Raw genomic sequence first — 25,997 nt, forward strand, 5'->3', positions numbered from 1 at the left:
TCCATTAGTCCATTCACCGATGTGCCTGATCGGTGGAATGGTCACACCCGATGATTAGTTCTTCATGTAAAGCTTGCTTACAAATTTCCTTTTCGCTGCTGAATTATGTCTATTTCCTACAGGTACAGTCAATGCCAATGAGGTATACAAGTGCTGTATAGTATATATAAAATTCAATGCAAAATAAATATTATTCAAGATCGGTGTTTAAGATGCCTTTGATCTGCACACATTAATCAATTACTATGTTGCAATATTGGGCGGCATATACATTATATATGATGTGGACGGGTACATGGGTGAATGGGCATGTCCATTCACCGATGTGCTTGATCGGTGGAATGGTCACACCCAATGATTAGTCGTAACAAGAACTAATTCCGTTTAAGACTTTAACTAAGTCTATTTACAATTGATAACAATCAGTATAAATACGATTGTTTCTAGAATTCAAATCTGAGATATTACTTCAATAATAACATGCATCGGTAGTTTTGAATGCTGCAATCTTCATTAAAATATTCAGATGCTATTCATGTACATATACATATCGATATTTTGCATATCAACATGTATATATGCATGAGTATGGACTCATGAGATCAGTGCAATTTTCTGAACCAAAGCTATTTGCCTCAACACTCCCTCTTAGCTAGGGAAGACAAAGTGAATATGAATATTCTCATTATAAGAAGTAATATCCTCAAGATATATATAATAAAATCAAGTCTAATGATATTCTTATCAGTTATGGTGGGTATAAATATATCAAGTCACATGATATACATCGTACTAGTTCTTGGTATATCCATAGATATTAAGTCACATAATATCCACCATGAATTTGAAGATATTGATTTTCAACAGATATCAAGTCACATGATATTCATCAACATGCTCTTTTAACTAACATGATCTTTCCTTGAATATCAAGTCGCATGATATTCATCATGATAGTAATCTAATAATAATAAAGTCGTCACCTTATATTATCAGAATCAATACTCCATTATAAAAGATTATCTCCTTGAATAATGAACATAGGGTAGGCCCATGAGTCATAGAGTCACACATATGATGAAAGAGTTTACACTTTAAACATCATTAATTAATTAAACAAATTTTACAAGGTTGATACTCAATCTCATAAACTTACATTTCAATCAAGCCAAGTTTCTTTCTGAAATGATCAACTTTCACTTCAGGGAGAGCCTTGGTGAGAATGTCAACAGTTTGATCACTTGTATTAATATATTCTAATTGAATAGCTCTTCTTTCCACCATGTCTCTCACGTAGTGTTAAGGAATTTCTATATGCTTAGATCTATCATGAAATACTGGATTCATAGATAACTTAATACAACTTTGATTATCACAAGGAATCGTAGTAGGTTTCAAAGTTTCACCAAATAAGTTTGAAAGCAACTTTCGAAGCCACACTGCTTCTCGAGCTCCCATCGCTGCTGCATTATACACTGCCTCAATAGAACTTTGAGCAACAGAAGCTTGCTTTCTGCATATTCAGGAGATCATGGCTGATCCTGAATTGAAGCAAGATCCTAATGTGCTTTTCTGGTCATTTACACTTTTGGCCCAATCAGAATTAGTATATCCATGTAATTCCAAGTTGGTATTCTCATATTTAAGTTCATATCCAATAGTACCTTGAAGATACCTCAATATTTGCTTCAAAGCTACAAGATGAATCTCACGAGGTTCACACATGAATTGACTTAATGCATTCACTCCATAGTAGATATCAAGTCGAGTATTTACAAGATACATCAAGGACCCAATTATCTGTCTGTATAAGGTGGGATCATCTAGTCTGGATTTAAGACTTACTTCGTTTAGCTTGTGAAGATTGGTTTCCATAGGTGTAGACATGGGTTGGTTGGTTTTGTCCGCTTGATGCTAGCATGAGCTGTGATTCGGGCAGTTGCAAAAGCAATCATAAACGATGGATCTAGTGATTGCTTCACCTCCCCTACCGTTCCCTAGCTAATCACGCATGCTGAAATGTCAACATCTTTGCTGTCCGACACTAGCATCAGACCCTCTTGCCGTCGTTGTGGCTTTGATTCCAAACTGTGCCGCGGGTCTCCTCTCCGTTCCCGCTTTAAGGCTAACCACCATAAACCAGCCCCAGGGAATTACAGGGCTGCAAAGGTGCAGAGCCTAGCTTCTAGATCGATGATGGCTGGCACAGTTCAATCGAATCGATCACTACCTTGCCTTCTAGGGGCTGTAGACAACTATTGGGTAAGGAGGGGGCTTCACCCTCTCGATCCCTACAATTTGGCTGGGGGTAGGGAGATCAAGTAGGCCCGTAGAGCCCCCTAGGGCCTCTGCACGCACCAAAAGCCCGATAACCAAGCACAATCTACCTACAGGCCCTCTGCACCAACAAGCACACCTGAGAGCTTCCCTAAGGCCCTCCCACCAATATATTCAGCATGGGCAACACTTGGACGTAAGTAACACTTAGCTGGTCTCCCCGACCGACCTAATAGATAGTAGGGCCCCACTGGGATGATGGAGGTGGGGAAATGATAATTCTTTCTGTGAATAATCTAATAAAGGGCACCCATCTTTGATGCTGGTATTTTGTTTGGGCCTAGCTGCATGGCATATCTGGACTCTTAAATTCAGTGAGAGCAATTTGGGCTTAAACTTTGCTTTTTCAAACATAAGCTAGGCAAGGGCGGGCTTGTTTGCTAGGGGGTCCTTGGAGCAAGGACAATGTAACGTCCCCTCTTTGGGATTGCCCTAAATCTTGCCTAAAATCACAAATTCTAATAAATAAGAAATGTAAAATAGTTAAAAGTCTAACTCTACCATTTAAAACAAGATAAACCTTGATTTAAGTCCAACAACCGTATGAATAATTAAAAAATATTGGATGTATGTGTGTGCATGCATGTAATTCATAAATCTCAATTATCTTCAGTAGGGTTATTAATCACACACATGAATACAAATACTTATAATTCATTAGAGAGGTCCAATTACAATATAGTTTGAATGAAGGATCGTGATAGGATCAGCCCGAAGCATCTCCACACTAAGCCCAAGTGTCGATATACCATCCCTCTTGGCTCGAAATGGCAGGCACATTGGACATCCATCATGCGGTTGGCTACCTAGTGGCACACTTGAATCTGCACGCCCTATGCATGTTTCTTTATTCATCCTCTTTGAGAGCATGATGGGTTTCAGTCAATAACCCATGAAGTGAACCACACTCTAGAAACCCTCGGAGAGTCAAATTAATCATATAAGATGCTCAGAGATTGTCCTTTCCAATCAAGCCCAAGTCCACCAAATGAGTACGTGGTCATTTGGCCTCCTGGCCTCACGACAGTGGTTGGCGTACGTGATGGGGGTGACAGGGATGCTGCTTGCTTATCATGTATTTTTCTTCACCTGATAATCGGATGGCTGGTTAGATCAGGGTATTTAAGGGGTCCTTATTAATATAATTAATTATGCATGTATTAAAACATGATAGCAAGAATGAAAACTTATAATAACAGCAATACATATACAATACTTATTGTTTCCAAGTATTTCCAAGGATCTTACTATTATCAAGTATGCTGGCTTCCTTCCTTTATTAATTCTGAATCAGTTCTGAAGTTCAGTGCTTCCTTGAATGTATTGAATGTTCTTTTTGATGGTTCAATGATGCTTGGAATGATGCCTTTCTTTTTTATAAATTTCCTTCTATCTTGCTGTAGGGTTGTGTCTCTTAGGTGGTTACCTTCCTCTCAAAGAACAATCTATCTTCCACATGCCCCTTAATTAATTTCATTTGCTGTTAATTAAATATTAACTCTTTAAGATTACTACCTTACTAAATTGTTATTCTTAATTAATCCTTCATAATCACTATAACATGAGCGCTGTTTTAACTTAATTGCCTTTATTGCATGATTGCTTTCCTTAACTATGCTGATTGTGGTCTTTAATACGGAATCCCTACCTTTTACTGATCAGGAAATGTGATTTCTTATAAATAAGGTAATTTCCTTTTGTTTATGGCGAGTTATCAATACTGCTTTGGCAAGGGCACCATAGTCTGCCCTTTTGAAATTGCTCGCCTCCGATCAATTTCATATTTGTATGGTTGAAGATTTCAAATCCTTCCAAAGTAGAATATTATGCAGTCAGATCTTTCCACTTAACCAAATACTGGGAAATGGACTTTTTCCTTAACCTTTTTCCTTGTACACGAAGAGTGGTCTTCGGTTCCAGAATTAACTTGCCTTCATCTTCAAGTTGGGGGCAGTTCCGAACTCAAGGTAACATGTCCTAATATCTTGTTGAGTTGGATACATGGAAGACATTGTGGATTCAGCTGTTTGCAGGTAATTTCAATTTGTATGCCACCTTGCCTATCCTTTTCAAAATTTTGTATGGCTCATTAAATTGAGGTTTTAAGTTTCTCGGCTCCACTGACCTTGAGTGAAAACTGTTTGTATGGTTATAGTCATAGGAAAACCAAGTTCACTACTTCAAACATTCTTTTGGTTTAATTTCAATCAACATATATATTTTGTTTATGTCGGTGGGTGATGTAGATTGTTTTTGATTGCAATAATAATTTCATGTTTTGTTGTATGAAGTCCTTGACTCTTGGTACACGACTTTCTTGGAGGATCGAACTGCTAAAGGAGGTTGCCTTATATCCATATTAGGTCTTGAAGGGGGCTCATCGCTATTGACATGTGATGGATTGTGTTGTAAACTTGTAACAATATTCTCCCAAATGTTACAATTCGATACACGTGTTTTGTTGTCTTGTGTAATGTTCCCTTTTAAAAATAGGATTTAATAATAAACAATAATAATGAATTTTAAATATAAAAGAATAAAATAAAATTTTAAATTATTTAAAAAAAAAAAAAATGAACGTAACATAACTAAAATTTAGTTAAGTTTAATAAATGGCCAGAGGGCTTGAGATGAAAAGTTACAACTCCCTCAAATATGAGGTATAAAAGGGAGAAGATAACTTTATTTGAAAGGGGAGATTAAGGAAGAGAAAAGGGAAGGTGTGAATCAAGCAAGACTTAATAGAGAAGAAAATAAAGGAAGTGACTCCTTCAAAAGGCAAAGGTTATATGAAGGGTTGTGACTTTCACAAGGCATTTAATAATGAAAGGTTTTCACTCTCCCAAGGGGTAGCAATGATAAAGTGTATTATCCCCTTCCGGATATTTTCCCAAAACCCTTGATATTAAAGTGCAGATTTAAAACCCGAACAGATAACCAATATGTAATATAAATTTCAGAACTTCAACAGATTTGTAACAATAAGATTAAAAAAACTTGTTTATTCCTCCAATATTCAGAAAAGTACATATATAAATCAAGAGTTAACTCAGCTAATCATCAAATACATTACTGTATTTTACAACAGCAATACAATAACATGCTAATAACCAAATGATCCAGTATTACAAACAGTAAAAACAGTCTGATTGACAAATGCAGATAAAACCTATAAGAAGGCTAGGTTTGTGTCCAACCTTCAAACGCTTCTCCAAGGGTTTGCGTCCTAGAAGAAGAAACTAACAACTGTTCCCAGTTTCCAGATTAATATTTGCTTGAATATTATAATCTTCATATATCCCCTCATGTAAAGCTTGTACCTTTTATCACTTTTCCCAATGTGATGCACGCTCTTGTAGGCAATGTGAGATAAAACACTTTTTTTGTCCTTTAGTCACTTAAGTGACATAGTACCTTTTTAAAATAAAGTGACACATTAAATGTACTTTAATAGTCACTTAGTCAAAACCCACATAATCATCAGGGATTAAAATAACTGATCAAACGAACTCGGATAAGCAAGTGCATTAGCTCGTTGGAAAGCTCTCGGCGAGACGCTTCCAAATCAACACTAGGATATCAAGAATACTGAGCTCTGTTTACTCACTAAAAATAGTAAGCATTTGGACAACCTGTCAAACCTGCTCTGATGGGTTTGGAACTGGAAATGTCTAAGCCAAAACTTGAACTGAACCTCGTAAAGAACCTTTTCGCCCCCGAGATCTAGGTGAAGTGAGTTGGCCACACAGAAATATAATGTCCTAGAAAAAAGGGACATTACAAAGCCTCCCCTCTCAAAGATTGCTTGCCCTCAAGCAATCTGCTCATACCTGCAGAAATCAAATACCAGGATCCCATACTTGCCTTGAGAAAGCGATTCTACTCCTCGGTTGATGTAATTCGGCATGCATCATCTCAAATCCTGAATGGCGAAACAGTACAGGAGGAATCGATGTGCCAATTAACTGAATGCCAGGGTCCCAAGGCTCACCATTAAGGGTCACCAACTGCCATCTGTTGCTGCCTTGAGTACCAAAATCTGCAGTCAGGATGAATGTCTCACTCCATGAGTGACCCTGTGAGTCTCTACTGTCAAGTGAAAATGGGAGCTCGACACTATGCCAATATCCTCCACAAGATGATAACATCCAAATTCTCCTCCTAGCTCCCCAATGAAAGGGTATACATAAGGATGCTCCCCTAGGATCCCAAGTGAGAACTCGCGTGTTGTCTAAGATACCTCTGACCAACTCCTGGAATATTTGCACCTTTGTACCATTGTACCACCCTTGCAATATCTGTACTGAGGATAATGATAGATCCGACCAATCTAACTCAATCACTATATCACCTAGGTGAAAACGAAGTAATCCTAATCTCTAGATCTCAGGTATGTCAAAAGGCTGAAACACGGATCATAATCATGTGACTGTGTAGCAACACAACATAATCTGCTAGATGTAAAATACTAGTAACACCTGGATTCCCGGCCACCCAATCAACATGATCCTGGGTAAATGAAAGAGCGGTTGGTGAATCACCAACATCATGAGTGCTAATGCTGTCTTCAATACCTTGCTGAAGTAGAAATGTAGACACCTCATGTGGAATCTAGGGTAATGTGTGATCTCCCCACTCACTTGCAAATAACTCGTTGACCCTGGAAGGCCAAATAGAATCAATGAATATATTACCAACATACACAGGTAAACCACTAATAGTTGGAATATACCAACAAGTGAAATCACCAATTAATAAGTAGCTCGTGACCATCTCATAAGAGCTAGGTGATAAAACTCTGGGTAAGCTGAAAAATCCCTCAGTGCATGCAAAGGATAAATTTGAATTTCCCACTCCACCGTAAGTACTCTCGTTCATGTCAAGGTCTTCATAAAAGGAAGGTTCACCATTACTTGAAAACTCCGCATTATCCTCACTTGTTGTATCACTAAACATGTCCTTTTGTGAAAATGTACTGCTGCTGTCATAAAAATCAGAATTTTCAGTCTTATCAACTTGCTGATCCATAAATTTTTTCTCGCCATAGTCTCAAACGGGAAATACGTGATTGAATCACATTGCTTGCCTTTACATCTACCCACTCTATGAATTCCTTCAATGATTTGCATGATTTCTTGTGTTCTTGAACCACTGTCATCTTCTTCATAAGTGGCTGCCCCACTTGTTTGATTTTCAGTTTCGTGGATGGAATAATGTGTTAAGCTCAATTGAAGAGATAACTCATCTACTTCACGCTCCTTGTCTCTTCCAAATTTTATTACTAGATCCCTGTCCATTAATAGCTGCAAGTACTCAAATTTAATCATTTTCAACGTTTCAAAGATAGTATGTAATAGAGTACTTGTGATACTAGAACCCATGCCTCTCTTCTATCATAATCTTCTGCATGAGATCTTCAATCAAATTGGAAGAATCATCCAACCTCATCAACACTTGGACAATCTTGTCCTCTTTGACCAAAAGCATATCCAATAAGTCAAGAAGTGATAATGGTTTTTGACCATTTTTTTCCAACACAAATGGGTTGTTCTCCATAGAGTTTTCTAATTTTTCATCACCTGAGAAAACAACATTTTCAAATATATCCTCCAGCTCGGTGTGTGCTAGGTCAACTATCCTGCCAACATTGCGGTCCATTTGCTCCTTTTCAAAACTTGACATAATCTTCAACCTATTATCATCATAAAATTCATCCAGATTAATTTCCATGTCCCCAAATAAGATGCTAGTGTTTTCCCTGTCTAAATAAGATGGGGGTTTGCCAAAGTTGGCGGTTTGGTCAACTCTTCTACCTGCGCCATCAAAATGTTCATCAAAAGGACTAGTGTAAACAGCTCCAAGAGATACTTCTGTCTCCACATTATGTGCTAGTATACTTGTGCCATTATTATTGTTTTGTATATCATCATTCGAAGGCTGTTCTTCCTTTTTAGCACTACTATCAGGTTGATTGATATCTTCCCTCTGCAAATCTTTGTAACTGTCCTCTACAAGGAGATCTTGAGCCAATTCATAATATTTGTTTCTCATCATATCCGTCTTGTTTTGCAATTCTAGCTGAAAGTCCACATAGTCCATAAAAGGCAAGTCTTTTTGAAGCTTTGACGGAAATTTGTTATAATTGTCGTATAGTCTCCTTACTTCAGTTTTACAATCATAAGAACCTTTGACTTGCCCATCATGAGTGTGTCTTGAATACTTATTTCTTTGAAAGTCTGTTGTAGCCATGTTTTGTGTCTTCAACAATTTCCTGGCTTTCTATACCTGAATTGAGAGACTGATCAAGATCTGCTTTGTACTGCTGCAAACTGAAAGCTAACTATTCATGTGACCAAGGTTACTGTACTATAGCGTGACTGGGAGATGCAGATTATAATCATATAGCAATGCCACTAGATTAAGTAGCAACAAGAGTCCTGTCCTTGTCTCAACATTAAAGGAAACTTCCAGCTCAAACATAAGTTCGGCATTTATATTTGGTAATTGTTATCCAAGGAAAACCACGAATATCATTTCTAACAATGAATTTAGATTCGGTTTCAAACACCACTGCTCAGAAATTTCACTGAATCAGAACCAATGACTGTACCACATTAATAACTAAAGAAATTTAATAATATCCAAATTGAGACTAGGCATTATTTCATTCACGTACTGGTTAAAAACCCCCAAGAAAGGCTGATGACTCTGTGTGTTGAAGACAGTTTAATATGTGCAAGTAATGTTTGAAATCAAGGCTCAGTAGTTGACAAACAATAGTTTTTCCAGAACCTGTTTCACCATCAAGCACAGGCTCACTGCTTATAGCAATGCACCACAAGATAGAATAATCTTCTCAAATGTTATGGTTTCAAAACAAAACAGATTGAACTGTGTTCAGATTATTAAAGCACCTGTTAGAAATCAGTTCGGATAGGAATCATTGCATTTTTAACGTATGCTAGATCAAAATTTATAATCACCGCTGGAGATTCTTGACTTTTCTCAAATATATTCTTGTAACAGCAACAGGGATGTTAGTCCTCCAGATGTCCACTCAATGCTGCCAGCCCCAGGTATTAAAATCTGCTTCTCATAACTGTTGTCCCTTTCACGAAGAATGCATTAACACGGCAACAAAATTTTTACCGCCTATATACCACTCGTCTGGTAACAAACCCGCGGCTCTAATGAAACATAAACCCACTCACGATTTAATCTAGTCTGATACGTGTCACGTGAAGGTTCTTAATCCCACGCTGAACTTATTCTTGCCTGCTGTGCATGCTTCTTGATAGATTCTGAGCTATCGTGTTCATAGACGTGGCTCAAGGTAATTCTGAATTCGTCTTGGCTTTAATAATCTCCTTCCTTCACACTCGGAGCATAAACTTAAAATGGGGCAAGGAGTTTCTGTATTAAATCACAGAGTTCAATTTTTCAACTAGGCATTATATAAAACAGTTATCAGGAGTTCCTTGTTCCAGCAAGCAACCATATATATTCAGATTAAGAGCACACATATTTAGAGCAATAACTAAGTGGTACCCTTAACATTCAAAGAATTGTTGCTACGAAAACCAACTAGTTCTAAGCATCAGCATCATCATAGCAAATACATACAGTGGTGAACCTTCAGAATAGGCGGTTATTACAACCCATGAATGCAAATAATTTTTTAAAACGAACGAATGGAGGAGTATTTGACCCGTGTTTGGATTTCGGCCATGAATGTATTGCCATGCGTTTATTTTATTTATTTATTTTCCATACTCGACGTCCAAGCTGAGCTGGCCCTCATTGTGTTTACAACCTTCGCTGCGGGTTGAACTCGTCCTTGACTACATCTTCTTCTTGTCGCGAATGCTTACATGTTGGATGCGTGACGTTTATTTGTCGAACTTGTAAACTGCCGTGTGATCACAAGAAGGGTTGTTTTGAAGACCAACCACAACCCACGGTTAACCCTAAAGTTGACGCCAGAGATTATATTCTCGTCCTGCTTCCCGCTTCACTGCTTCAAGCGTGTGTGGGTGTGAGACTCAGCAGAATAGGTGAGAGGGAGACCCTGTGATGTGTTGCTGCTCTGTATAAGTCTAGTGCTATTCACGTCTTTATAGACACCCCGATCTCTGTATGTTATGCCTGGGAGTGATTTCGACCTGCCAATGTTTAATGTTTCTGCAGATTTTCCAACATCGTGCGCTATATCTGTTATTAGCTCTGCCTGTTATTGCTGACTGATGAACTCACTTGCGGAACCTACCATGGAAGGAGTGTAGGCACTGTTTAGTCACTTACGTGATGAGTTAAACGCCTAAGATGCCCTTCGACGCACAGCTAGCCAGAGTCTTCTTTTCAAATACCCACTCACGTTTTAAATCACAGTTAAACATTCAACTTGCATGCCATTAGAGTCTGTATGTGGACGCCCGATAACTGCAACTTGATTGTTGTTTTTTAGAACCCTACGGTATACATGCAAGAACACGACCTGTTATCACCAAAATGTCAGTAAATCTGACACCTTTACTAGTATTGCCAACTGTGTACAGTAAACTCAATGCACCAAACTTCATTCACTGCCTATTACTGTTAAAGTATGAAGCTCCTTATATGATGTCCTGAAGGGATACGAGTTCTAGAGACTCCCTTGGATTTCTTTCTTGCCACAATTACTTGCTTTAATAACAATAAGCTAGAAATCCAGTTTTATCAAAATAATAACACAGCCTGAATATTTCAAAAACACAGATCTTTCTTACCTCCAAAAAATCTTGTTCCACTGCAATATTTTAAAACTTGCTGGAATCGATGTCATTCCCACAAATGGACAAAACCAAACACCCAGATCTGCTGTGTGCTGAATAACGTCAATTTGATGGTTATTACGTATCCTATTCACACACGATTTACTGTTTTGGATGTGGCCATTCTGTCACCTGCTGGCTAATGGTTTTGAAACAATAGGCAGTAAACATTTGATACCCATGCACTTGATTTCACCTAATTAATCTCTCTTCCAGTTTCATGATATATTGCCACCCACTGGTAATTTAATTGCCCGTATAATTTCACAAGCTGGCAGGAAAACCAGCTCTGATACCGCTGTATTATCCCCTTCCGGATATTTTCCCAAAACCCTTGATATTAAAGTGCAGATTTAAAACCCGAATAGATAACCAATATGTAATATAAATTCCAGAACTTCAACAGATTTGTAACCAACAGATTTACATACAATAAGACTCAAAACTTGTTTATTCCTCCAATATTCAGAAAAGTACATATATAAATCAAGAGTTAACTCGACTAGTCATCAAATACGTTACTGTATTTTACAATAGCAATACAATAACATGCTAACAACCAAATGATCCAATCTTACAAACAGTAAAAACAGTCAGATTGACAAATGCAGATAAAACTTGTAAGAAGGCTAGGTTTGCATCCAACCTTCAAACACTTCTCCAAGGGTTTGCGTCCTAGAAGAAGAAACCAGCAACTGTTTCCGGTTCCCAGATTAATATTTGTTTGAATATTATAATCTTCATATATCCCCTCATGTGAAGCTTGTTGTACCTTTTATCACTTTTCCCAATGTGATGCACGCTCTTGTAGACAATGTGGGATAAAACACTTTTTTTGTCCTTTAGTCACTTAAGTGACATAGTGCCTTTTTAAAGTAAAGTGACACATTAAATGAACTTTAATAGTCACTTAGTCAAAACCCACATAATCATTAGGCATTAAAATAACTGATCAAACGAACTCGGATAAGCAAGTGCAATAGCTCGTTGGAAAGCTCTTGGCAAGTCACTTCCAAATCGACACCGGAATATCAAGAATACTGAGCTCTGTTTACTTACTAAAAATAGTAAGCATCTGGACAACTTGTCAAAACTGCTCTAGTGGGTCCGGAACTGGAAATGTCTAGGCCAAAACTTGAACTAAACCTCGTAAAGAACCTTTTTGCCCCCAAGACCTAGGCGAAGTGCACTGGCCACACAGAAATATAATGTCCCAGAAAAAAGGGACATTACATAAAGGGTTATGACTCATTCAAAGGGTTGTAATTATGAAAGGTTGTGACTCCCTAACAGGGTAGGATTAATGAAGAGTTGTGACTCTTTTGGAAGGTGGTAATTGTGACAGGTTGGGACTCTTGCCAAGGCGTAGATGTATAGAAGAGGTGTGACTTCTCCCTGACATTGGAAGATATAAAGGGGAGAAGGGTTCATTTGAGGAGGATGGAAGGGAGATTAGGTTGGGGAACAATATATTATTTTCAAAGGCAGCAATGAAAAATGGTGACACAATTCTTAAAGAAAGGTGGTGATCCTTTCACCATTTGAGTATAAAGGATAAATTATTCCAAGTATTCAAGGATCATTTATCTATCATCCACTCAAGAATACATCAAACCAGCACTTACTCAATCATCACTCATCATTTTCATTCAATTATCATCCACTAATATATCAAATTATCAAATCAAAGGAAATCATTTAGTTGTCGAAAATCAATTGCGAATCAAGCAAACAAACCAACAATCAATTCTTCCAAAAATTCAATCAGTCTATATTAATCATTCAAACATCAATCAATACAAGACATCAAACAAGGACAAAACATCGTATCATTGAGAAATCTGATTAGGATACGATTCAGAAAACATATATATAAATCTGCAGCTTCTATATATATTTGGGTATTATGAATATTGTTGTGAACTATATGTTAATAACTAAATTTGCATCAGATATAGAATATTCTGCTTTGCAACTGATATACATATTATTGTTAACTTTGCTATAACTCTTCCTATGTATAATATGACGTGAAGATTCTTTTAAATATTCTCATCCATTGGGTGATCTCATTTTGGAAGGGAGATATAGAATATATAAAGGAAGCAAGTAGCTTGGAAGCCAGGCTGGTTGAGACACCCCAGGTGGGGCTGGGAGGCTGGATTAAGGTTGTCATTTGTGCTTCTAGGCTGGGTGGAACGGCTCAAGGCACCTAGTATGATCTTCGTAATGACGATGAGTTGGAACGGATGAAACTTTGAAGGAATTTGAATTCTATCTGTACAATATTGGCTTATTGATTGTTTATCTTGTGATACTAACTTTGTTCTAGGATCTACGTGACAATACTAAAGTTATAGTTCCCATTCCCAAGCATGACACAAACCCTAAAAGTGAATTTTAGGTGAGGTTAAGTCCCAGTAGAGGATATTACAACTGGAATTAGAGCAATAATCCTGCCAGCCTGTGGGGCAAATCTACTTTAACTGCCATCTATGTAGGGCTAAATATTGAGTCCTTTTCTTAGGTAGGTCAAACTTAAAATTGAATAGCTCAACATTGCATTTCTATATGTATTTGCCTTCAACTACTTCGGTATAAGCACACTTACTTCATGTGTACTAGATGGATGTTCTTTACATGTATGCCTTGGGTTTGCTTCACGAGTGATGAACTTCAGCATGTTTACTTCATGAGAACATTTCTCATGTATGCCTTGTGCTTGTGTGCATTGTTTCATGTCTTACATGTCTGACATGTATTGCTTCATACCTTACATGTTCGGTGCATATTAATGTGTATTGCTTCATGTGTTACTTGCCTTGCATCTATTTGTGTATGATTCATGCCTTACATGTCTAGTGTGTATGTTGAATGCCTCACATGCATTTATATTGCTTCATGCCTTGCGCATATTCATGCCTCACATGTATTCATGTGTATACTTCATGCTTTGTGTGATTTAGGTATATGTTTCATGCCTTATGTATATTCATGTGTACGATACATGGTCCCTCTATATTCATGTGTATACTTCATGCTTCACTTATATGCTTCATGCTTTAAGTGTATACTCCATGCCTTATGGATATTTATGTCTATACTAAATATGTATTTATTGATATGTTTTGCATCTTTGTTGAATTTGTATGTATGCATTGTGTTTCAGGTGTTTTGAGCACAATTACTTCATGGATGTGCATGCTTTCCTGATGTATGCCTCATGTTTGATGTGTTTTCTATTACGAAGTAATTGGAAAATATTTGTTTGTTATTAACAGTGATCAAGAGATCAATTTATACAAGAGACTGAATGAACTTTCCTTAAGAAATAATCGTAGAGAATAGTAACATTCTATTCTAGAAACAAAAAGCTAAATATTAGAAACATTCTATAATATTTAAAGATCACAATAGATAACCATTAGATACTAAACAGAGATAATAGAAACTATCTATTATTGTTGTAATACCCTCCCTTGATGGTTAATCTATCCAGAGCACAAAGCTGTCAAAAAGCATGAAAGGTTGATTCTGTCTACTCAAGGGGCACCGCACTATTCGTTATGGGCAATTGCATTGAATGTGTTTCTTCGGGGAGCCTTTTAAATCTGGAGCAGAGGATGTCTGCTGAGAAGACTATTGATGGTACTTTGGATAATGCTCTGAAATTTTGTAGATGAGCATAATGCTCCAAAACAAACCGCGAAAAGCCATTTTTTTTTCAAAACCCAACATGATTTTTGTGGTGAAAAATCAATTAAAACCCAACATGATTTTTTAGGGAGGCAAAACATGAGACTTTGCATGGTAAAGCAACACATGCAAACAAAATGCAAGTACATGCAACTCTCAAAAAGTAGAGACTTAGAAAATTTGAAGGGTGACCCAGAAGAGAGCTCGAAAAAGACAAAAAGAATATGTTGTCGATTTTTGGATCAACTAGCTCGAAAATTGAGGCACAAAAATTGAGGCACCCAAAAAAAATAGACAACCTAGTTGAGATCTCAAAAAACCCACCAAGAATTTGTAATTTTTTTGATCCGGTACAAAAAATTAGGGTTTTTGACAAAAATGGCCATGCTGCAAAAAAAACCACAAAAAATGGCAAAAATGTGCAGAAAAAACATACGGTTTTGGATAGAAATGGGTTGTAGAATTGAACCAAAAGTTGACGGATCTAGATCTCTCATAACAAAAACCCTAGTCGGATAATAGAAGAGTTGGAAGCAAATATGCATATAAATAATAAAAAAAATAAAAAATAGATAATTTCAACCAAGAAATTATAATTATTTTCGAAATATAGTGTTGGCTCTGATACCATATTATGAAGTAATTGGAAAATATTTGCTTGTATTAACAGTGATCAAGAGATCAATTTATACAAGAGATTGGATGATGTTTGCTTAAGAAACAATCGTAAAGAGTAGAGACATTCTGTTCTAGAAGCAAAAAACTAAATATTAGAGACATTCTAATATCTATAGAAGATTACAATAGGTAACCATTAGATACCATACAGAGATAATAGAAAATATCTATTATCGTAATATTTTCGGCAAGTTATTCTATGTGTGAGTACTTATAACTGTTTCTAGATCCATATTCTTGCCTTCCAATTTAAATTGAGGTGCACATGCTCCATTCTTGATACACACAACATTCTAGATGTATGTCATTCTTTTGATTGTCATTTTAATTTTGTGGAAAGCATACTCTTGCTATGAGTCAAGGAGGTATCCACGACATTATGCAAGTGACAGAAAACTTCTTTGTATACCACAAACTCTGCTTGTTATTGATTATTGGTTGAGATAACTCACAATTGAATTAAAGACATATATGAGGTAATATCAGAGTTGCACAACAATATATTACAAAGAGATCTAAGGATTAGTTTAGGTACCTTCACATCGAAAGACTTGGATATAATTGACATTGCTTGAGGATAAAGAATTTTGAGAAGGGAGGACTGTAATGCCCCCTTTTTGAATTAGGATTTAATAGTAAAATTAAAATATAAAAGAAGAAAAATAAAATTTAAAATATAAATAATAAAATAATAAAATAAAACATAACACAACTAAACTCCAGTTAAGCTTTAATAAATGGTCATTAGACACAAGTTGAAATGTTGTTACTCCTTCAATTATGAGGTATAAAAGGGAGAAGATAACTTCATTTAAAATGGAGGAGAAAGGAAGAGAAAAGGCACGATGCTAATTAAGAAAGAATTAATTGAGAATAAAATAAGGAAGTAACTCCAAAAGGCAAGGGTTATGAAGGGTTGTGACTATTACAAAAGGCCTGTAATTATGAAAGGTTGTCAGATAGTTGGCATAATCACTGAAAAATCGATGAATTTCTACTAATCGTCAAATTTTTGGGACTGACAAATTTTTCCTAGATTTAATTGCGACTCGGCTAGAGAAAAATTTGCCGAGTTTTTGTGAAAAAATCGCTGATTAACTACCGAGTTTTTGCAAAAAATTGGCGAGTTTTTCAGAAAAACTCTTTAAATAAAAATAAAAATAATAATTAATTTTTTTTTGTTAGAAACAAAAGGCAAAAAGCCTATATATATTATGTAAAATAGAGAATCATAGTATGCTAGAAGAGTTGGGAAGAGGAAGATCTGATTGTAATGATGTATTTACATCTAGTTTGACACAAACTATTTATTATTATGCTCCCTGCCATCAGCATTCCGCTTGAGAATGCGATTTTGTTTTCACTATGCATTTATATATATCTAAACTCTGCTTGTTTCTTTTGTGTTCTCTTTGATTAACTCATTAGATGCATCTTCTCATTGAAATTTGCCAAAAAAATGTATTTTGAATTAAACTTCAACAGTTTTTTAGGTTCCTAAGTATTTTTAAAAAATGGCCGATTTTTTCCCGAATAAACTTTTAGGGGGCTTGGTGAGTTGTTGCCAAGTCTGAGTTTTCCAACTATGGGTTGTTACTCTCGCAAGGGGTAGCAATGATGAAGGGTTATGATTCTATCAAAGGCTTGTAATCATGAAAGGTTGTGATTCTCTAAAAGGGTAGGAATGATGAAGGGTTTTGACTCTTTCAAAGGTGGTAATTGTTAAAGGTTTGCGCCTCTTGCCAAAGGGTAGATATGATGAAGAGGTAGAACTTCTCCCTCACATTGGAAGATATAAAGGCGAGAAGGTATTAAAATAACTTTCATGTTTCCTTTTAATGCTCACTATTGTATCTTATTATATCTCTGTAAATATTAGAATGTTTCTAATATTTAGTATAGTCTAGAATAGAATGTTTCTATTCTATTCGACTCTCCTCTTTATATATATAGATCAGTTTGATCTCTGATTAATTCATTCAAATTTTCTGCCATTTACATTTGTAACATGGTATCAGAGCTATTGCTTCAAATGGTTTTGAATAGTTTATAATTTCTTTCGAAATTATCTGCTCTAAATTTTGAAATTATTTCTGCCATTTTCTCTACAACCCGTCTAGGGTTTCTGTTCTGAGAAATCTGAAATTCATTCTGCAAATCCCGAGTTCACGTTTTTTAAATCGCAGGTTTCTTTGGCTCACGTCTGATCTTCTACAAATCGCGGGTTTCTACTGTCGTTTTTCTGCAACTCGCCGTTTTTTTGCAACTCGGCATTTTGTGTGAGTGAAAACGTGTTCAATCCGCCCTTATCTGCCTAGATCCGTCTATCTCAAATCCGCTTGTTCCAAAATCTGCCTATATCTGCCATTTTTCTTGCAAATCTGACCTTCGAAGCTGTCGACTAGGTTTTTGCTCGAAACCCTAGTTTTTTGAACTCCAAAAATTTTCTAATCACATATTCTTGGTGGGTTTTTTGAAATCTCAAATGGGTCTTCATCAGATTTTTGTGGGTGCCTCGTTTTTTGTGCCTCAATTTTCGAGCCAGCGGATCCGAATTCCGACAACACTTTATTTTTGGGTTTTTCGAGCTCTTTTCTGGGTACTTCTCCAATTTTTTTGAGTCTTTCATTTTCTCACCTCGAAGTTTGTGCCATTTGAAATATTCACATATTATAAGCATCTGTATCAGCAGCATCAGAAGTCGGACTCAATTAAACAGTACGCCAATGCTACCCAACACTCAGAGCAGAAAGAATCTATCTACCATGCCTTTATGGCCAGCATACCTGCAAATCATGTGAAATCTTCTGCCTGGTGCATCGATTCTGGTGCCTCCCGACATTTCACTCATAGGCGTGATTGGTTTGTTGAATTCACTCCCTATTCTGACTCAGTAATCTTTGGAGGCGGTGAAGAATACAATATTGTCGGCAAGGGCAATGTTCAGATTCAGACTGGAGGAAGAAAACTCATGTTTCTCAATGTATATTATGTTCCTGGCACGAAACATAATCTTCTGTCTGTTAGTCAGATTATAAAGCACTCCCCTCAGTTGGATGTCGTTTTCAGTGGAAATAAGTGTTCGATTATTGATCGTGCTTCTTGCACTACCCTTGCTTCCGGTCTTGAGGATCATGGTATTTATAGGCTTGTAGATTCAGGCGATTCCCTTAAGCATGCCTTCATCGCCGAATCATCCGCTCTTAGCAGTCTCTGGCATCAGCGATACGGTCATCTGAACATTCAATATCTAGCACAACTTGCTCGAGATAATTTAGTCCATGGCCTACCTAATATTCAGACCCAGAACCATCGCGTTTGCGGAGCTTGCCAAGCAGGGAAGCAACATAGGACACCATTTAAGAATGGTGAAACATGGCGGGCATACAAAGTACTCCAGCTAGTCCATGCTGATGTATGTGGTCCTATGAATACTCCTTCTATTACTGGGAACAGTTATTTTTTACTCTTTGTGGATGATTTCAGTCGCAAAATGTGGGTATATTTTCTTAAGCAAAAATCAGATGCCTTTCTTGTATTTCAGCAGTTTAAAGCTCTAGTAGAAAAAGAGTCTGGTTCCTCCATCCGTACTCTTAGGACTGATAATGGGGGGGAATTTTGTTCTTCTGCTTTCTCTGCCTTCTGTACTACTCATGGCATTAGACGTCAGTTCACCACACCTCACACCCCTCAGCAAAATGGTGTTGTAGAGCGTCGAAACCGTACCATCACAGAAATGGCTAGGGCTATGCTAGAACATAGAAATGTTCCCAGAAAATATTGGGCAGAAGCAGTATCCATAGCTGTCTACCTTCTTAACCGGTCACCCAACCTTGCAGTTAATCATAAGACTCCTGAGGAAGCCTGGTCTGGTCGCAAACCTAGGATCAACCATTTGAAAGTTTTTGGCTCTCTGGCATATGTATGGATTCCTGATGCCAAACGCACTAAGTTGGATTCCAAAAGCCAGAAACTTATGTTTACAGGATACAGTCACACACATAAGGCCTACAAACTGATTGATGTAAATACTGATCGTTTAATCTTCAGTCGTGATGTTGTGTTTGATGAGGAATTTGGACCATTTCCGCTCTCTGACTCCCCACCACATTCCGAGATTCAGTCTTCAGCAATCTCTGGCTTAGGTTCTTCTATTTTATATGAGTCATCTGATGCCACTGATACACCACCTCAGTCACTTCCAGATAATACAACTCCTGCTCCTGCTTCTCCTCCAGCTATTCCAACAGCATCTGATATTAGCTCCTCGACTCTTCGGCCAAAATGGTGGGCTCAAACGCTTAGTGATCTTCGTCCTGATGAACTCATTGAGGGTAGAACCTCCAGAAATAAGAGCCTTCAGCACAACACAGTTAATATAGCTCTTATGGCCAACATCCACAGTATCCCTGAGCCCCAGATATATGCAGAGGCCAAAGGAATTCCAGAATGGGAACAAGCAATGGATTCTGAGCTTCAGAGTCTTCAAAAGAACCACACTTGGGTTCTTTCAGATCTTCCTCCTGGGAAGAAACCCATTAGCTGTAAATGGGTCTATAAGGTCAAGTACCATGCAGATGGTACCTTGGACAAATACAAAGCTAGACTTGTTGCTCGAGGATTCACCCAGCGTGAAGGCATTGATTATGAGGAGACATTTGCACTGACAGCCAAAATGAGCACTATTCGCATTCTTCTTGCAATTGCAGCTCAGTATGGTTGGAAAGTTCATCAGATGGATGTGAAGAGCGCCTTTCTCAATGGTGAATTACAGGAAGAAGTCTACATGACGCAGCCCCCAGGTTTTAAGGTTGCTGGTTCAAAACACAAAGTATGTAGACTCCAGAAGGCCCTCTATGGTCTTAAACAGGCCCCTAGGGCTTGGTACATAAAGATTGATCATTACTTGGTTACTCAAGGATTTCAGCGTAGTCCGTCAGACAGTAATCTGTATATTAAACACTCTGGTAATGATATTCTTTTTCTTGTTGTCTATGTGGATGATTTGATCATTACTGGAAATTCAGAACATTTGACTTCAGAAATCAAACAGGATCTATGCAGAACTTTTGATATGACAGATCTCGGATTGCTTCATTATTGTTTAGGTATTGAGGTTTGGCAGACTGCCAACATCATTTTTTTGTCTCAGTCCAAGTATGCCAGAAGTTTGCTTGATAGGTTTCGAATGCAGGATTGCAAATCTGCCTCCACTCCTATGGAGACTGGTCTGAAATTGTCCGCACAATCTGTTTCTCCTCCTGGAGATGAAACACTCTTCAGGCAGCTAGTAGGTAGTCTCATCTACCTTACTACTACTAGACCTGATCTCAGTTTTGCAGTCAGCTACATCTCACGGTTCATGACAAACCCCAAGACTGATCATTGGATTGCAGCGAAACGTGTGTTACGCTATGTACATGGTACTTCAGATTATGGTCTTCTTTACACAAGGAGTACTACTCCTCAGCTCAGTGGATTCACTGATTCCGATTGGGCCGGCTCAGTTGATGATAGGAAATCTACTTCTGGCTATGTGTTTAGTATCGGATCTGCAGCAGTTACTTGGACCAGTAAGAAGCAATAGGCACATGCACTCTCCTCTACAGAAGCAGAATATAGAGGAGCTGTCAAGGCAGCTTGTGAAGCAGTTTGGCTCCGGCAGATGCTTGCAGATATGCATATTCCTCAAGTAGGTCCGACTTCTTTGTTTTCAGACAATCAGGGCGTACTCAAACTTGCCAAGAACCCAGTGTTTCATGAACGAACCAAGCACATTGAGCTTCATTGCCATTACATCCGACAATTAGTAGAAGATGGATCTATTCAGTTAAGCTATGTTCCTACCTCAGAGCAATCAGCAGATATTTTCACTAAACCCCTTGGTCCTGACAAGTTTGTTAAATTCAGGGGATCTATTGGTGTAGTAAATAGATTGAGCATTAAGGGGGGGTATTAAAATAACCTTCATGTTTCCTTTTAATGCTCACTATTGTATCTTATTATATCTCTGTAAATATTAGAATGTTTCTAATATTTAGTATAGTCTAGAATAGAATGTTTCTATTCTATTCGACTCTCCTCTTTGTATATATAGATCAGTTTGATCTCTGATTAATTCATTCAAATTTTCCGCCATTTACATTTGTAACAGAAGGTTACTATTGAGGAGGATGGAAGGGAGATCAATTTGGGGTATTATTTTTAAAGACAACAATAAAAAGTGACGACTCAATTTTTATGAAAGTTGGCAATCCTTTCACCAATAAAGTATAAAGGAGAAATTATTCCAAGTATTCAAGGATCACTTATCTGTCATCATTCATGAGCACATCAAATCAACACTCGCTGAATTGTCACTCATCTCTTTATGAATTACACTTTCATTAATTGTTGTTGTCGATAAAAACTATATTGTAGCCGATGGGTTGAGTTGGTATCTGAAAGGTCGCGTGACAGTTGAGTCACCCCTTTGGAAGTATGTGTACATTGTCCAAATGGATTTATGGATCATCATTGTATTTGGAATTGCATATGTGCTTATATGAATAAAGTATTTGTTCTGTGTTACATTCTAATCTATTAATGTGATAAGAATGAAACAGTCTACGTGTATGCTAGGAGGTTGAAGGAACTCATAGGAAAGATGGAAAGCCAACCAGTAGACGGGTTGAAGAAAAGGTGGTTCGTCGAAGGGTTACAACCACCACTGTGGAAAAAGATGAAAATTGTACCTCCAACATATAACCGCCCGATGGACTTGGAAAGTGAACAAAAAATGGGTAAAAAGAAAAAAAACAAATCGTTAGACTCTGAAGTTTCATCCTCCCAAAGCATTAGCGATGAGGAGTCAAGTAAGAAGGTTCGAGCACTACAAAAGGACATGTTACGTATGATGAAGGAGTTCAAAAACATGAAAAAGAATCTTGGCCAAGCGAGAGCAGGGGAACTGTGGTGTACGGATTGTAAGGAGGAGGGCCACACAAAGGGCTCCTGGCCGTTTTTTTTTTTTTGCAATATTTGTCAAATTGCGGGATATTCCACCAAGGAATGCCCGTTCAATATGAAAATGAAGGGACATCAACAAGTATTACTAATGTAGGAAGTGTCCACCTCGGGAGCATGAATGAATACGACCAACGATGCGACAACCTAAGGAGGGTGTTGTAACAACAACCGACACGGACGAGGCAGTAACAACAACAATAATAATAACAATAGTGGGGGTCGGAGCTGGATACAATATGATTCGAGTGGATGACCAATGATACAATGCCGTGTGTGCAACCTCTGGGGACACTTTGCCAGAGACTGTACTATGAAGGGAACACCACAACTGTTGTGCAGATGGTGTGGTCCTGGAGACCATGAGGATTTAAAATGCCCTAAGCCCGAGGTGAACCTGTTAAGTATAGAAACATGTGATGATGAGTAAACATTAGCCATCACTCGCAAGTGAAAATTTATCAAGATCCGAAAGAGGAAAAGAAAAAGTTGCAACAAGCGCGAGCAAAATTAGACACAAAAATGGAGGCTGAAAAATCGCAACCAAAGGACACTGCCGACACCTCAAGGAGGAACCTGGTAGAACAAAATATCTTACAACAAGTAATGCAAGTTGAGGTTCCCATGAAGCTGAATGACCTTCTTACAATGCCATAGTTACGGACTGCAATCTTGCACATGGCACCATCTCCGAAGGTGATGGAAGAGCCGAGAAAAGACGCACAAGGTGGAAGCATAACGATCGCAGCGGACCCAATGCTACTTGTGTTCACCACAGGAAGACACCTTGCAGTAGTGGAGATGGGTATTCTCAGAACCATCCTCACGAACACCATTGTAGGTGGAGGGTCAAGAGTGAATGTACTATCGGAAGAAACACGAAAGAAGTTAGGGCAACCTACATTATGACCACCTACATTCCAACTGCTCACCACCGATCAACACGGGATCAAACCCCTAGGGACCCTAATGACACAACTTGTAATGATCGGGACACAACCATTCGTACTAGACTTTGTGGTCATACTGTTGAAAAGAAATGGTACAACTCCATCCTCAGACGAGGCTGGCTAGTACAAGCGAAGGTAAAACACGACTGGAAAAGGAACACTATGCCCATGGAAGTTGGAGTTCATAGATTTGTAGTTGACCTACATACATGGATGGTAGGAGAGGAGGCAACCTCGTCAGATTTGAAGGCGAAGGAGACAACGAAGGGAAGAAATGAATTGAGCCCAACAAAGAAGGAATCTTGAGATTGGAAGGAGGGTCCAACGATGACGACCTCGATTCGGTGAATGACTTACTCCTTTGGCAAATGGAGGACTATGAGCTCTTCCCGAGCTATTACATGTTAGGGGTTGAGGAAGGAAATAAAGAAGAGGAAAATGAATTCCCGAAGGAATATAGAGAAGTGAAGGAGGGAGAGGTGCAAATAGACAAAACACTGGCACATACATTTAGTGAAGATAAGTCTATTAAATACGAAGAACCTACAATAAAGATGATGAACTTAGGGGACAAGGCTAACCTGAAAAATATATTTGTGGGAGATGACTGAATCCAGTTCTGAAAGCGGCAACCTTTAAAATATTTATGGAATATAAGGATGTTTTTGGGTGGACGTATGAGGACTTGAAAGGGGTACTGCCGGAATTATGTGTCCACTATATACCACTGATAAGAGCAGTACTCGTACGGAAGCGGCCCTACTGGATGAACAAAAACTATGTCGCACGGGTCACTGATGAGATCAATTGAATGCTTGAAACAGGCATAATTTTTAGGGTACAGACTAGTGAGTGGGTATCACCGATTGTGATATTTCTGAAGAAAGACATCACTCAGATAAGGATAAGTGTGGACTTTCGATGCTTGAATGCAGTAACGATTAAGGACCCATTCCCAATACCATTCACCGATAGTATTTTGGAAGAAGTTGTAGAGCATGAAATCTATTCATTTATGGATGGATTTTTTGGATACAACTAGATATCCATCGCAGAAGAAGATAGGCTCAAAACAACTTTCATAGTAGAAGATGGGGTATATGCCCACAATAGAATGTCGTTCGCCTTGTGCAATGCCTCGACAATGTTTCAAAGAATTATCTTGCACATCTTCGATAAGATGTTAGTTGAAATCTTCAAAGCCTTTTTGGACACTTGGTCAATTTTCAGTGCGGAGGACAAGCATTTGACCGCACTTAGAGAATGCATGGAAAGATGTAAATGAGAAAGACTCGCACTAAACCCGAAGAAGTGCAGATTTATGGTACTGCAAGGGAAACTATTGGGACACTTCGTGTGCAAAGCAAGATTAAAGACGGATCCTGACAAAGTCTAGGTAATCTTGGAAATGCCACCTTCAACGGATGTGACGGAGGTAAAATCATTCCTGGGACAAAGGATACTACCGAAGGTTCATTAAGAACTTTGTGAAAATATCTTACCTGCTCGAAAAACTAACATGCAAAGGAGAACCCTACAAATGGGAAATTGATCAGAACGAAGCCTTTGAGGCATTGAAAACACGCTTAGCCACAACACCGATTCCGACTTATTTGAATTGGGACAAGGAGTTCCATGTACATGTCGATGCATTGAACTCTGCAATAGGAGCAACGTTGGCACAGACAGGCGATCACGGATTGGACCATCCGGTGTACTTTGCAAGTAGACCATTGTTTAAAGAAGAGAAGAATTATAGTACAACAGAGTAGGAGGCTCTTAGAATGGTGTACGCCATGCAGAAGTTTAGACATTATCTACTGGCGACTCCATTTGTATTTTATGTAGATCATCAAGCATTGTTATATCTCATGAACAAACCGATCATCCAATAACGGATAAGCAAATGGTTACTATTGTTGTAGGAATTTTACATTTAAAATTTTAGTATGGCTTGGGAAAAGCCATGTAAGCGTGGATCATTTATCAAGGATCAAATCGGGAGAATCAGCAGAGGGAGTCAATGATGATTTTCTCGACGCACAACTGTTCCAGATCGCTGTATTACCATCATGGTACGCGAGTATCAGTGAATATTTTTCGACGGGGCAATTCTCGAGGGAAGTGTTGCCAAACGAGAGGAAGAAACTGGTGCTGAGGAGTCAAACATTCCAATTGATTAATAGGTTACTATATAAGATGGGACTCGATCAAATCCTACGATGATGTGTTCTAGAGGAAGAAATCTTGAAGGTATTGAAGGAAGCACATGTAAGACTGGTAGGAGGACATATGGGGCCAGATACAATTGCACGGAAGATACTCCTTGTAGGGTTATGGTGGCCAATCGTGCATAATGACGCTAGGGAGTGGGTTGTTGTGATACATTTCAGAGGGCTGAGAAACCACTGAAGAGGGATTTCATGCCTCTGAACCCTTCACACGCACATGAATTATTCAACCATATGGGGTTGGACTTTGTCAGACCCCTCAAAGTGAGTAAAACTTGGAGATGCAAGTA

At 38.1% G+C, this 25,997-nt stretch overlaps 1 protein-coding gene across 1 annotated transcript in view; it reads left to right on the top strand.

Annotated features, from left to right (window-relative positions):
* The window catches only part of XCT (XAP5 family protein), a 78,000-nt gene that overhangs the window by 17,006 nt on the left and 34,997 nt on the right, over positions 1-25,997 (top strand). The gene's annotated exons all lie outside the window — the stretch shown is intronic.

Source organism: Cupressus sempervirens, chromosome 11 (assembly GCF_028749045.1).
Source record: "Cupressus sempervirens isolate cs-2001-9-10 chromosome 11, ASM2874904v1, whole genome shotgun sequence".
In the NCBI taxonomy this organism is placed as follows: domain Eukaryota; kingdom Viridiplantae; phylum Streptophyta; class Pinopsida; order Cupressales; family Cupressaceae; genus Cupressus; species Cupressus sempervirens.